The sequence below is a fragment of the Falco punctatus genome (assembly GCF_963210335.1).
Source record: "Falco punctatus genome assembly, chromosome: 2".
In the NCBI taxonomy this organism is placed as follows: Eukaryota; Metazoa; Chordata; class Aves; order Falconiformes; family Falconidae; genus Falco; species Falco punctatus.
Genome location: NC_137581.1, coordinates 7,425,207 through 7,438,103, shown reverse-complemented (window position 1 = coordinate 7,438,103; position 12,897 = coordinate 7,425,207). Strand labels below are relative to the sequence as shown.

The 12,897-nt window shown below is 39.9% G+C and overlaps 1 protein-coding gene across 8 annotated transcripts in view; it reads right to left on the bottom strand.

The window, feature by feature from the left end:
- Positions 1 to 12,897, bottom strand: part of SYTL2 (synaptotagmin like 2) — a 64,978-nt gene that overhangs the window by 47,401 nt on the left and 4,680 nt on the right. The gene's annotated exons all lie outside the window — the stretch shown is intronic.

Here is a 12,897-nt window from a genome sequence, read left to right as displayed (position 1 = left end):
TTCTAAAGATAACAGCATTTCTTACAGCTGTGGAAAGCAGATGCAGCCAGGTTGATTATCCCCCCACCAGCCCCAATGCTCAACAGCCTTCTTGCATGTGGTTATGTTTGGCTGCCATATTTGTCTTCTCCATGATTCTCATTGTGATTTTGTTCCATGAGGTTGATATAACAGTATCCTAAACAACCTCCCATCTGTAGCTTTATTTATATTTAGAAAACTACAGTTTTATAATTAGGCATAAGTCAAAAGTGTTTACTATAGGGTCACCAACAAGCGTAATCCTAAATTTGTTGAGGATCTAAAACAGCACTCTTTCAGCTTACGAACAGTATGATATCTGTTTTGATTATCATGCAGACACTTTTCACACCACCCCATATAACATCCAGCATCCACAGCACTTATCCAAAGCCCTGGATGCTGACTGAACAGCATGTGCACAGCTGCCAACAGGCATAGAAACTTATGCTGTAATCACAAAACCTGAACAGCTGTGAACTAGCATTATCAAGGATTTTTCTTGTGAATTGGGCAAGTCTCTTGCCTCGGATCAATCAAGTTTTGAGAAAGCTGTTGTAGGCATGGTATCTTACCATGTCTTTGTCTTTATAATTAAAGAAGGTTGAGGAAAGAAGTGTTATATTGTCTATTAGATTCATTTAAAAATCTGTAAGAAATAGTTGGACAGCATTTACAAAACAAGTTGCAAGCCTCACAGTGTCTCACAGCATTCAAATTAATAAAACAGCAGAGGAACTTCAGTTCTTCCCAACTGAGCAACAGTTTGCAAGGGCTGAGCTGTGACAGGCTGTGACAGCTCACAGCAAGCTGTGCTGCTACTGAACTTCCCAGCTACCCTCATTCTGTAGAGCAGTTTCTGCAACTAAGGTTGCACTCCCACTTTGTTTTCCATCAGGTGCAAGACACCACCTACCCTGGTAGGCTCTTAATCATTATTTTTTTTCCACCTGTCGATACCATACAACATGGCTCCACAGTTCACAAAGCTGTGTTTTGCCAAGTTTAGCATACCACATCTAAATGAGGCGCATTCCCCTCCCAGTGCTTCAGAGAATCCTACATGAATTCTGATCCACTTGCACTCATCAACTGTATTCAGATCCACATGGCATCATATTAGTTGGTTTTGCTCCCACCCTAGGTTATGATAAAGAGCTTCTCCAGTCCTGAGTAGTGCAGCTGAGACCCTGAAACATAATGTTTCAGCTAAAACATGTCTGTACCTGAAAAACTGGCCTCTGATCTCACTGGATAAACAGCTGAGAAAACTAGCAATAATCAGTTGGGGCTCCCACCCACCCCCTTAATGTGTATCATCCATATAGTGCAAATTGTATCACATATCACTATGATAACAAATCTCTAGCTGCTGGAACCATGCCAGTCACAAACAAACCAGAGCAGCTTTTAGTCATCTGCATAACTAAGAAAAAAACTCTTTCGGTGTGTGGTGTACTCTGCCAGCATCATGAGACCCAGTAATACAAACTGCTGCCAGGCTAGCTTTCTGCAAAAGATTGTTAGCACTGATTCCAAGCACAGACTGTAAAAACTGCTGGCTTTAAGTATACCACCTGTTATAAAACCTAAGGCTAATTAAAAAAATAAATTAAAAAAGTAAAAATAATCAATGCCTTCCTCCACTTCAAGGCACCCACTATTACCACCCCAAGCTCAATTCTTTTGATTTCTTTTTTGGCAATTTTTTTCTCTTAAAAGCCCCTACACATGCCAAAAAACTGAGAGGTCACAACAGTTAGTTTGGTGTCACTGCAAGTTCAATGGGAAGTTTTCCTTTGCCAGGAAAGTTTTCAGACCTAAATTTGAAATAAGACTGAAAGATCCACATCAGACTGATTAAATCACAGAAATTGATAGAAATACCATGTTGACTGATTTCTGGAGAAAGGCTGTCATGCTATAGACTAACATTTGTGAGTCTTAGGATATTTGGCATGAATTTTTCCTTAAACCTTAAATTCAAGTGAAACCACACAAAAAAATCTTCCCTTTCATAGAAGACTTCTAATCCCTGTAATAAACAGGAATCTGAAATTATGTTTTATGTAACTCATGCCTGAAAGCTTCTAAGTTTTGGCAACAAAAGAAACAGAAAGACAACCCAAAGGGTAGTTTCACACACGCACTCTTAAGCATTTCACAAATTCCAAATGCTTTAGGCCAGACACTTATCCTAAAATTTTATCTTTAAAAATTTCTCAAAACCTCTCAGGCAGTTATACACCTTGATTCCATTAAGTAAGGCTTTACATTTTTCTAGAACACAAGTCATAACAGAAAGACAACCTTGTCCACAAACTTGTTTACTCTATAGAAAGCTGTTTGCCCCCTACCTCTATCTCCCAAGTATAAAAGAGGAATGTTTATTCAAATACTGCATTCCAAACATTATGAGAGATCACATTAAGAGGTACCACAACCGTGGTTTAGATTTTAAAGTTTTTACTCAGTGTATATCTATAGGGTGTAATGAGGAGAGGCAAGGAAGAGGTTGGAGTAGTTTGCATGGCTGACATTTAAGTTCATCAACAGGATCACAAAACAAACAGCAGAACCCCAGAGTCAGCTGTTCCATTCAAATCAACAAGATTTCCTTTTGCACGCAGAAACCTCATAATGTCCTAAATTTACATTGCAAAATTACTTTTCAAGTGCTCCTTGTACAGTAGACCTAAGCAGCTAGAGCTTTGCTCCAGAGAAACTGTCTCGAAGCCAGTGCCTTTCTAACAAGAGGAAGAGGGTGACAGCAAATCCTACACTTTTGGCTGCTTTCGCACCCCTATTTGTGCCAGCTCCTTCAGTTAAACAATTACCCTGCAGGCCTGGCTGATCAGTGACTCATCTGTGTACATCTCCATCCCCTAAAGTATTCAGTTCCAAGCAACCTATTGGCTCTTAAAAATGAGAGGGATTGATTTTATGCATTTAAAGCTACACATTTTCCTAACTTCGTTTCTCCACTGCTACAACATACCAGCACTAGCAACGAGGATGAGTTGGAGGTCCAGACATAAGGCAACAGGAAGCTGAGGAAGACAGATAAATGTAATTGTGTAATATAACAATTTGCATCTGCAGAAAAATTCATTCTCAGAAGTAACTTAAGTTTGGCCTACACCCACTCTCAGGAAATAAAGGTTTATTATTCTGAAGCAAGGAAGCCAAGAAGAACACTAAGAGCAAAAAGCTTTGCAGAATTGGCCCCTACCACCCTGAGAAGTCACATTAGGCAGTAACAATACCTCTGACCAAGCCCTACAAGCTACAGCTTTGCAAAAACAACCACCAAACAAATCATCGCACTCTCCTGAACAAACTTGATTCTCCACTGACATTTAAGCAGTACAGTCACAGTAATTCAGCACCACCCTAGGTTTAGAGAACATAATTTTTCTGTAAATACATGAGGCAAATCCCATGAAGGGAGAACAGCTAATTAAGATAAATTCCAGTGTTGGCACAAGCAGAAATAGTTTAAGATGGTCATGAACATATTTGTGAGGAAGATCAGAGGATTACGGATTTCTGTAGTAGTGGAGAAAGAAAAGCTATTACCTTCAAGAGGGACTTAATTCATCATTCAAGAGCATTTTGAACATGGCTGCCTGCAACAGTAAGGATGTGAACAACCCAAGAAGCCCTGTTGTCATCTTATTTCCTGAAGGGGCAGAAGGGAATATATTATCCAGCAAGATATGCATATCTGTAGCCAATCCAGCTGCTCTTTCAAGAGGTGTTATCAGAACATTTTCAAAATTATAACAGCTAAGTGCACACAGCAGATCATATTACCAACAGGCTCAGAGATTAACTTAGAGTATTTGCCAACATGTATGTTTAGTCAGTGGGAGGTAGAGAAGTTCTTATCCAGCTAGCTGTGGAGAGCTGGTGGAACAGGGACCTTTGCAGAAGTGGGGATATCTATAATAAGGCAACACTGAAGATGCTCTTACAAACACAGCAATGCTTCATTTTATTCCAGTAATAAACCGATGTGTTCTCCTGTGCAATATTCCTTACAATACAGTTAAGGGAAAAAAATCTACCTATCTGCAATTACAGGACCAGATAACCGCTCAAAACAGCTACAATGGGGAAAAAAAAAATTACAAACATGATACCTAACAAGCCTTGCTCACGCTTCACCTTTCCTCAATAGTACCAAAATGATCATTGTTGGTTTTAACCTGCAAAATGGTTGCAATCTTAAAATACTCTCACTGACAGCCTTATATAATGATCTTCAGCCAGCTGGAAGAGGAAGAAATGCTGCTAAAATAATACAAGCACTTGACAAAACGCCTGTTTTTCTCCAGGAACATTTTGCTGGTCCACACGACTCTGCCTGCAATTTGATTTTACTCATGTTTGGTAAGGAGGCAAGACCTTCATCACTTTGAAGGCTATACAGGCAATTGTTCTGTTTTACACAAAATTTACTCTGAACAAGAGAGCAAAATGTTAATAAAAGAAAGAGGATAAAAGTTAACAACTAAAAATTGGAAAAGAAAAGAGTTTTGCTTTGGTTGTGGCCTAATCCCTCTAATCATGTATGGCAGCTTGCCTTTCTTTCACAGGGCTTGGATATTGGCAGCAGTGCCTAAGAATGTCAATCTCTGTACCTGTTATGGTATACAATCATTAGGCCAGTGGTTTCAAGAGGATGTGGTCTCTGGAATAAAAGGCACGTAAATTAAAGAGAAGCCTCAGAGAAACACACCTAGATTTTTCTTTTCCTTGTGACCACTGTTTGTCAGACTAACTATAGATGCCCTACTATTTATTTCACATTACCATAAGTATAAAACTACTCAAGAAAAAAAAAGAACTAAAGATTCCAGCAGGTCAATATCAATAACATCAGCAGATCTCATTATAAAATCTGAGGTTCTTCAAATCCAGTTGTATTTCCTTGCACATCATACCATTGGCACTTTGTTGTGGTTAAATCCCAACAGGCATATCGCTTGAACTAATAACAGTTCTTTTGCGACAACTCCAGTCTTCTAGTAGCTAATTCTTTTAATCAAGAGTTACAGTAAAAAAATATTTTCTAAGGCTAAGGGACTTGAAATATAATAATGAAGGTGGCTCAGTCCTCTGGATCGCTGAAGGCAGAGCGCTGCCTATTGTGTAAATTATTCCCACCTCCCTTTACTGAGGGACTAGACACCCCCCAAAAGCAGAAGTGGAGGGGCTCACAGGACTCAAGCTCCTGCTGTCACTTTCTCATTCTTCATGTCAGCATTGGCATTAGACCTACACAGGGTCCAGCTTAAGAGATTGTTTTTATGTCTTGTTTGAAAAGACTTTTAAGTAAAACACTAAAATGTTTAAGACAGGTCAGAGGCAAACTGATTACCCGGTGGGACCAAAGAATCATAAGTATGGTCAGGAGATTATCCGACACTTCTGCATTTAAGAGCTAGCTCTTTCTGAATATTTTCCCAACATAATTACAAGACAGATTCAAATCCTAGCAAGGAAGTTCCAGAAGAAACAGCCATAAGATCATCTCCCCACAAAAGCCATTAAACTTACCATGCAAGTGATTAATTCCTTAAAAAGGTTTTGTGAAAATGTCAATGGCTTCCTTTCATTTTACAGGAAAGGAGTGCTCACCCTTTCTTTCTGGAGACTTGCCATCTTAAATGCACAGATTCAGTATGGAAGATAAAAGTGAGAATGGGCCAATAGCACTTCCATTCCCTTCTCATATACTTTTATTGCAGAGCGGGAAACACACCTGCTTTTCCTCTCAAATGCAGTGCCCCATAGAGAACATTTGCATAGAACCAGGAGCTGCTGGTTTTCTTCCTTTTCTTCCCCTGCACCACTCTTCCAAAAAATATATATATTCTAGTTTGAGGTTTGGCATTCCCTGCACCAGGCCAATGAGCATTGTTTCTTGATGCAAGTCAAACAAAAACATTTGTTATGTACTAGGAAGTTCTTAAAATAAAAGAGACAAACCAAAAATTATTTTAAAAGGCTAAAGTAGCAGAATTCCCCCAGGCAGACTGTGCTTCGAGTATACTTCTCCCTCATTTAACTTAGGATTTCCTTCACTTAGATGCTTGTACATATAAGAAAACTGAAAGGAACTCCCCTGTCCCCCCCAACAAAAATATGGTAACAAAAGGAGTATCTGCCTGGTTTATAATTTTCCTTGTGCTACTGGAATTTCAAAAAGGCAACTAACCCTACATTCCCCTCCTCTTTGCATTAAAAACCATCCCAGATTCTGTGAGCAGTTATAGCCCTCTGAAAATCACACAACTTGTGATTTACTTTGTTTTCTTCCTAATCAGGTGTTCATAAAGTCTTTCTTGTACTTGTAGGAATACATTAATTCCCTTGATATGGGTGGTCGAAGAACAGTGCTGTGGAATTGATAAAAATCCCCGTTGTAAAATTTATTGTTCTTGGTTTTACCAAATTCTAGCCTTAAGCAAATCAAAGTTGCAATGCCCCCAACGAAAATATTGTAGAGACTTCAGGGGAACTATCCCACCTCTACCATGCTTCCTTGCCTTCCTACCATTTAGCAAGTTCTTTTTAATTAGCACTCTGTTCTGAAGTTGTACCACTCAAGGATGGAAGTGTGCAGAACAGTGAGATTAACAAGTATTTCCTACCAGTGGCTACTGGGAAGTGACACACTTCCTGCATCTTGGTTAGATAATCTTTTCTATATGAAAGCAAAGAACTGAGCTGCAGTTTACACAGTTACTGTGTAGCTCTGATTCTTTGCTAACACAGGCTTTCTATCTAACAAGAGGACTTTATTAAGAGGCTAGCAGCACTGATGCAAAGAAATTCATGCTACGAATAGCAAACATGGATTTGCATTCAAATACTTACGCTAACTTACTATGACTAATGCTCAATCTGCTGAGCTAATAATAAGACAGTTTGTAGAGCAGTTTCAGTCTTGGATGCCAACTGGAAGACTCATAAGAATACAGTTTCTGAAGAAACTTTGAAAAAGGTAAAAAGGTTTATTTCAAAGCCTGTCCACATGACTTCTCTGGTCATTTTTATCTCATTGTTACAGGAATCCATTAGTCAGTATCCATTGCATCCCTGTGACTCTAATTAAAGAGTCCCCACTCTCACTCATTTGAGTCAAGGTGATGACCCAGTTGAGCAAGGGCAGCCACCATCATGGACAGACTGACTGTCCTCCACTTTGTTTGTAAAACTACAAACCCATGGGTTAATAGGTTGCCCCTTTTATGCAGCCCTTTGATCTGCTCTAAAGCACTGTCACAGCACACTGCTCAGGTCACTGGTGGCAGCACATTTCCTCTGCAGGAGGGTACATAATCCAGCTTTGGGGCACATGTTGAACACAAAAATGTGAAATAAAATGGACAACATTTTACATCATCTTTGCCTCCCCTGAGGAAGGCCACTGATCTCAGCTTCACCAGAGCAGCTCTGCCTGTAGCCCAACACAAAACTGAGATCACACAATGTTAAAAAAGGCATTCCATCATTCTCAGACACAATTAACTGTATAAACAAGTAGCTGTGGGAAACAAAATCATCCCTTACTCACCTAAATCACTCCAATTTGTCACTGCAGCCCCCTACTTTTCAGTTAAACAGGGCTTGTAACTACAGCTCAGAGTATGTGCACAGAGAGCCAGTGAACAAAACAAGCCCTTTGGCCATCCTTTCTCATGAGATGACTGACTAACCGCTTGCCTTAGACACTCACTTGTGCAAGTTTTTAAGGCTAAAATTATCCACCTAATAATTGATGTAATCTGAAGGCTACTAAGAAAGCTTGCGTCAATTAATCCAGCCCTTGTTCCAGTAACTGAGGCACACACCTACCTGAAAACAGGGTTTCACACAGAATCCAATTACCAGCAGAAATCAGGTGCCAGAGGAATGAGAATACCTTTTTTGTATTTAAGCGTAATATATAAAAGGGTCCTACAGTTATAGAAACAATACATAAGCTAAACAGGAAGGTGGAAGAAAACGTACTTTGGCCACTTCCAGATAAGTTAAAAATCAAAATAGTTAAAAAAAGCTAACCTAATGTCTGCAGATAGACTAGTCAGAATCAGGTCTCTTCTCAGTCACTGTAATTAGTTTAACCTTTGCAATGAAGTTTTTATTTCAGAGTTACTATTGGGCTTTTTAATAGATGCATTAAAAAAAAAAGCTTACTGTTGCTCCCTGTTAAGAGGGAAATCACTCATCTTCCCATGCATAACATTGTTTTAATGGATAGCCCCATCATATCAATATTTTATCTCCTAGCAGGTTCATTCTGGCTCAGCTGAAACAGTAAGCATCGGCAATCCTCCTTAATAGTGATATTAAATTGCAAGAATAACAGGAAGTCTATCAGCCATGAAACCTTCACTCATGAGATTGTTTGCACTGCTGGGCTGGGCTCAGTATAGGGGCCAGTTCTCTTTGATATCTTTATTGATGATCTGGATGAAGAGATTGAGTGCACCCTCAGTAACTTTGCAGATGACACCAAGTTGGGCAGAAGTACTGATCTGCTTGAGGGTAGGCAGGCTCTTCAGAGGGATCTGAACAGGCTGGATCCATGGGTCGAGGCCAACTGCATGAGCTTCAACAAGGCTCAGTGCCAGGTCCCGCGCTTGGGTCACAACAGCCCCATGCAGTGCTACAGGCTGGGGGAAGAGCAGCCGAGAAGCTGCCTGGCAGGAAAGGACCTGGGGTTGCTGGTTGACTGCTGGCAGCGAGCTCAGGCGGCAAAGGCCAAGCATATCCCAGCTTGTATCAGAAATAGTTTGGCCAGCAGGACTAGGGAAGTGACCATCCCCCTGTACTCAGCACTGGTAAGGCCACACTTTGAATACTGTGCTCAGTTTTGGGCTGGAGCATGTCCAGAGAAGGGCAACGGAGCTGGTGAAGGGTCTGGACTACAAGTGTTATGAGGAGAAGCTGAGGGAACTGGAGGTGTTTAGTCTGGAGAGGAGATTCAGGGGGGACCTTATTGCTCTCTGCAACTACCTGACAGGAGGCTGTAGGCAGGTGGGGGTCAGTCTCTTCTCCCAGATAACAAGCAACAGGACAAGAGGAAACAGCCTCAACTTGTACCAGGGAAGGTTTAGATTGGATATTAGGAAAAAAAACTTCACCAACAGGCTGGTGAAGCACTGGAACAGGCTGCCCAGGGAGGTGGTGGAATCACTGTCCCTGGAGGAATTTAAAAAAAAATTAAAAAATCACATAGATGCAGCACTTAGCAACATGGTTTGTTGATGGTTGGACCTGATGATTTCAAAGGTCTTTTCAACCTAAATGATTCTATGATTCATTATCATGCAAAACCCAGTCTTTTCCCCCAACAGGTACCACTTCAACTGAATACTTATGGCCAGATCCAAACAGAGCATTCAGTCACCAAAAACCAAGGTGCACTATGATGCAAGGAGCCTAAAAGGGCACCTGTCTGTTTCTCAGACACAGGTAGCAAAATCAGGAGTTCAGTTTGTGAGGCTGGAGTATGGAGTATATGCTTGTCCCTGAACAGGTATTCAGTTTTGCAGGAGTGGCTCATTCTTTAAGAGCATAGCTATGCAAGGTGTTTGCTCTGTCTTGCTCAATGACAGAGCACATACCCAGGAAGCAGCCAAACCAGAGCCCCCAAAAATCACTTAACCCAAGTGGATTCAAATTCACATCCCCTTCTTTACCAAAATATGACAGTCTGAAGGCTACACTTGGTTCACTTTTAACCCTCTCTAGGGCTGCACTACCAAGGATTGAACCACCCATCTCACAGAATGACTCTTAAAGCAATGTCACAACAAGCAGAAGCAGGAAGCCAGGTCTACTTTCTCTCAGTCAGGCCACAACATCACAAATCAAGCTCGCTCTCTGTCTCGGCTTCCTTCCTTATCCAGCCAGCCCTGCATTCCTGGCCATACAACAGTCCAGTTCTAGTAGAGCAGAGGGAACAGGAGAGTAACCCGAGGGTATTAATTTTTTTAATCCAGGTCTTTTAATCTCCAGAGGAGTGCTGAATCACCATGAAAAAAAGACAAGATTAATAGAATATAGGTAACTTTCAAATTCAGCATGATAAAAAAAAAAAGAGACCGTAACAGTTTTGTGTGGGCAGGACCAGAATAGAAGGCAAGGGCTCACTACTTCTGGTAGTCTCATAAATTTCTGCCTGGGACTTACACACATACCTTTTGCTTATGGTGCCTGAAGCACAATTACACAGGATTTTTGGACCTCACCCTTAATTTTTCATAACTGATATTCTATTTCTAATGCTATTTTTGAATCACGTAAAGGCATTTAAAATTCAGTAGAGAAGAAAAGCATGGAGGTAGATTTTAACATCTAAAAAGCCGATGTTGAAAACTATTTCTAACCCAGGAGTTCTTGAACATGCTGATCTGCTTCTGGAGCTTTAGTTACATGGCTGAGATTATACAGTCTAACTGTAGTCTATGCAGCCTGTACAGAAGTACATCACTGCCAGTTTGTCAGAATCGGGTATTGGGCAGGCAATTTCATATGGAATTTACTGACACTCAGTTTGATCCTTTGATAGAACAAAAGCATTAAGCCATGAGTTTAGGACATTGTTCTGCTAGTTACTCTGCAAATAAGCATCTCCTTTGTTCTTACCTTTATTTTTACTTATATACATGTATAAGCATTTATAGACACAGCCAAACAGAAACACAGGGTTTCCTTCACTTGGAGAGAGAAAGAAAAGAAAAATTCACTTTTAGAAAATTTATACTATAGAAGAAAAGGCATATAGCAAGACTGAGAAAAAAATTGTCAAGTTCATTAATTTGGTGTATATGCACAGGAAACTGAGAAGTATTCAAGTCAAAAATTGTCTGGCATTACCATCTAGATAAGAAGCTATAAAGTAAGAAGAGGAGAGAATTATTCTTTTCCTCCCCCTCACACATCATATCTCTTCCCCACTGCTCTCAATGCAATAAACAGAGTCAAGTTACATATAGCAAGGAAACCTCATACCATGAAGTAAGAATCTAGTACAGCCAGTTGCTGTACCCAGGTGTATTGGAATGACTCTCTACCACAAGAATGAAGCATGAATAAGTCTGCTAACATCTGTTGTCACTCACTTTATGCCCAAATAAGCTAAAGAACAGAGTACAGGCATTGGAAGACCAAACTAACAAGCCTTCTTAAACTGTCTTATGAGCAACCCAAATAAGCTGACCTTAAATGCAACAGATGATGGACTTTAAGCACCAGAAGGTTACCTACTGCTTTAGCAGTTACCTGCTAGTCAGCCGACCCAAGTGAAGAACACTTTCTGTGCAGAGAGGAAAAGAAAAAAAAAAACACACAAAAAACCCTTTACTACGGCTCAAAAGAAGTCACTATCAAATAAAGACTGACTTCCACAGGACAGAACCATAACTTTTAATTAAAGAAAATAAAATTAAACTTTTTTTCCTACTGAGAGACTACAAATTACTTTTATGTTTCCTTGCAAATAATGTTTTATTAGAATTTTGTTTGAAGTCTGGTTTTTTCCTTTCTGTCATGAGCACAGGGAACAACACAGGGTAGAAAACAAGCAATTTGTTTGACTTCATCCCACTGTTTAAATACCTGGTTAAGCCTTTTTTCTAGATGCAACAGTTAAAGTCTCACTTTCTGTACAAGCATCAAAGTTTTTCTCCAAGTACTAAATTGGAGCAGTACTCCCACCTGGGAAATTGGCAAGTGTCTCCTGCAGAATAATGAGAGTTTACTCCAGAAAAATCTATCTGTCCATGGTCACTACCCAGTGCTTCAGAGAAAAAACATTCACCTTTCCATCATTCATTTTTGGTGACAATGGAGATTTTTTTTACTATGGCATCTTTGTCAGCATTGGTAAACAAGAACACAAAGACCTGTTTCAGTGAATTTTAAAAGTCTGACAGTGAAACCGATAATGCATTATTATGGGCTGCAAAAGATGCTGGAAGGAAATTTCTTTAACATGGGACAGGTCCAATGACAGCTTCAGAAAATTCAAGAACATGCCTTACAGCCAAAGCACAGGCCTGCTGCAGCAGTAAGGTGGAAACAGACCAAGCGAGACGTTTACTATTTCCTTGCCTTAAAACTAGACACAATCACACTAAAATATGGTAACAGTGTACAAGTATTTTGTAACACTGTAACATTATTAGTAGTATTTTATGATGCAGTTATACATAAATAACACAGCTGCAAGTGGACAGGGACTTGCAATACGCTTGCCCAAATAGGGCACTGGAAAACCTGTGCAAATAGTGAAACCTGCAAGACCAAAGGATGTAGTGTGTGCAAGAAAGTCATCAGGTGAAATCAAAATAAAACTGCAGAACAAAGAGGAGATATATCTAATGAAACCAGAATAATCCTGCAAAATGAATATGAAAGATGCCTAGCAAAATTACAGCAAGTCTTACTTCCCGAAATAATATGAACTATGTAAAAGGCAAATGAGACCATCCCCTTTTTTCCAGGGAGGCAGCAAGGAACATAAAACTCCAACAATAAGCAAGGAAGGAGGGTAATTTATGAAAATCACAAAACTCTTACTTTAATTTCAGCTTCTCTTGCCAAAGTGTTCTCAAACACTTTACTTTGACTTCAGCAACTGAGACCATCAAGAACTGTAGCCATCAGTGCTAAACGTAAGGCATCAGTTCCATGGCATTATATATTCCTAGGTTTACTAGCACTTACAGATGCAATTGTCGAGAACTGTTTGGGAAAGGTAGTGCTAATGACTGATGATAGTTAGGAACTAATGACTAGAAAGCCGTATATGAGTTTAGTAAAGCGTTTGATTCATCAGTTTTTTAAATACTC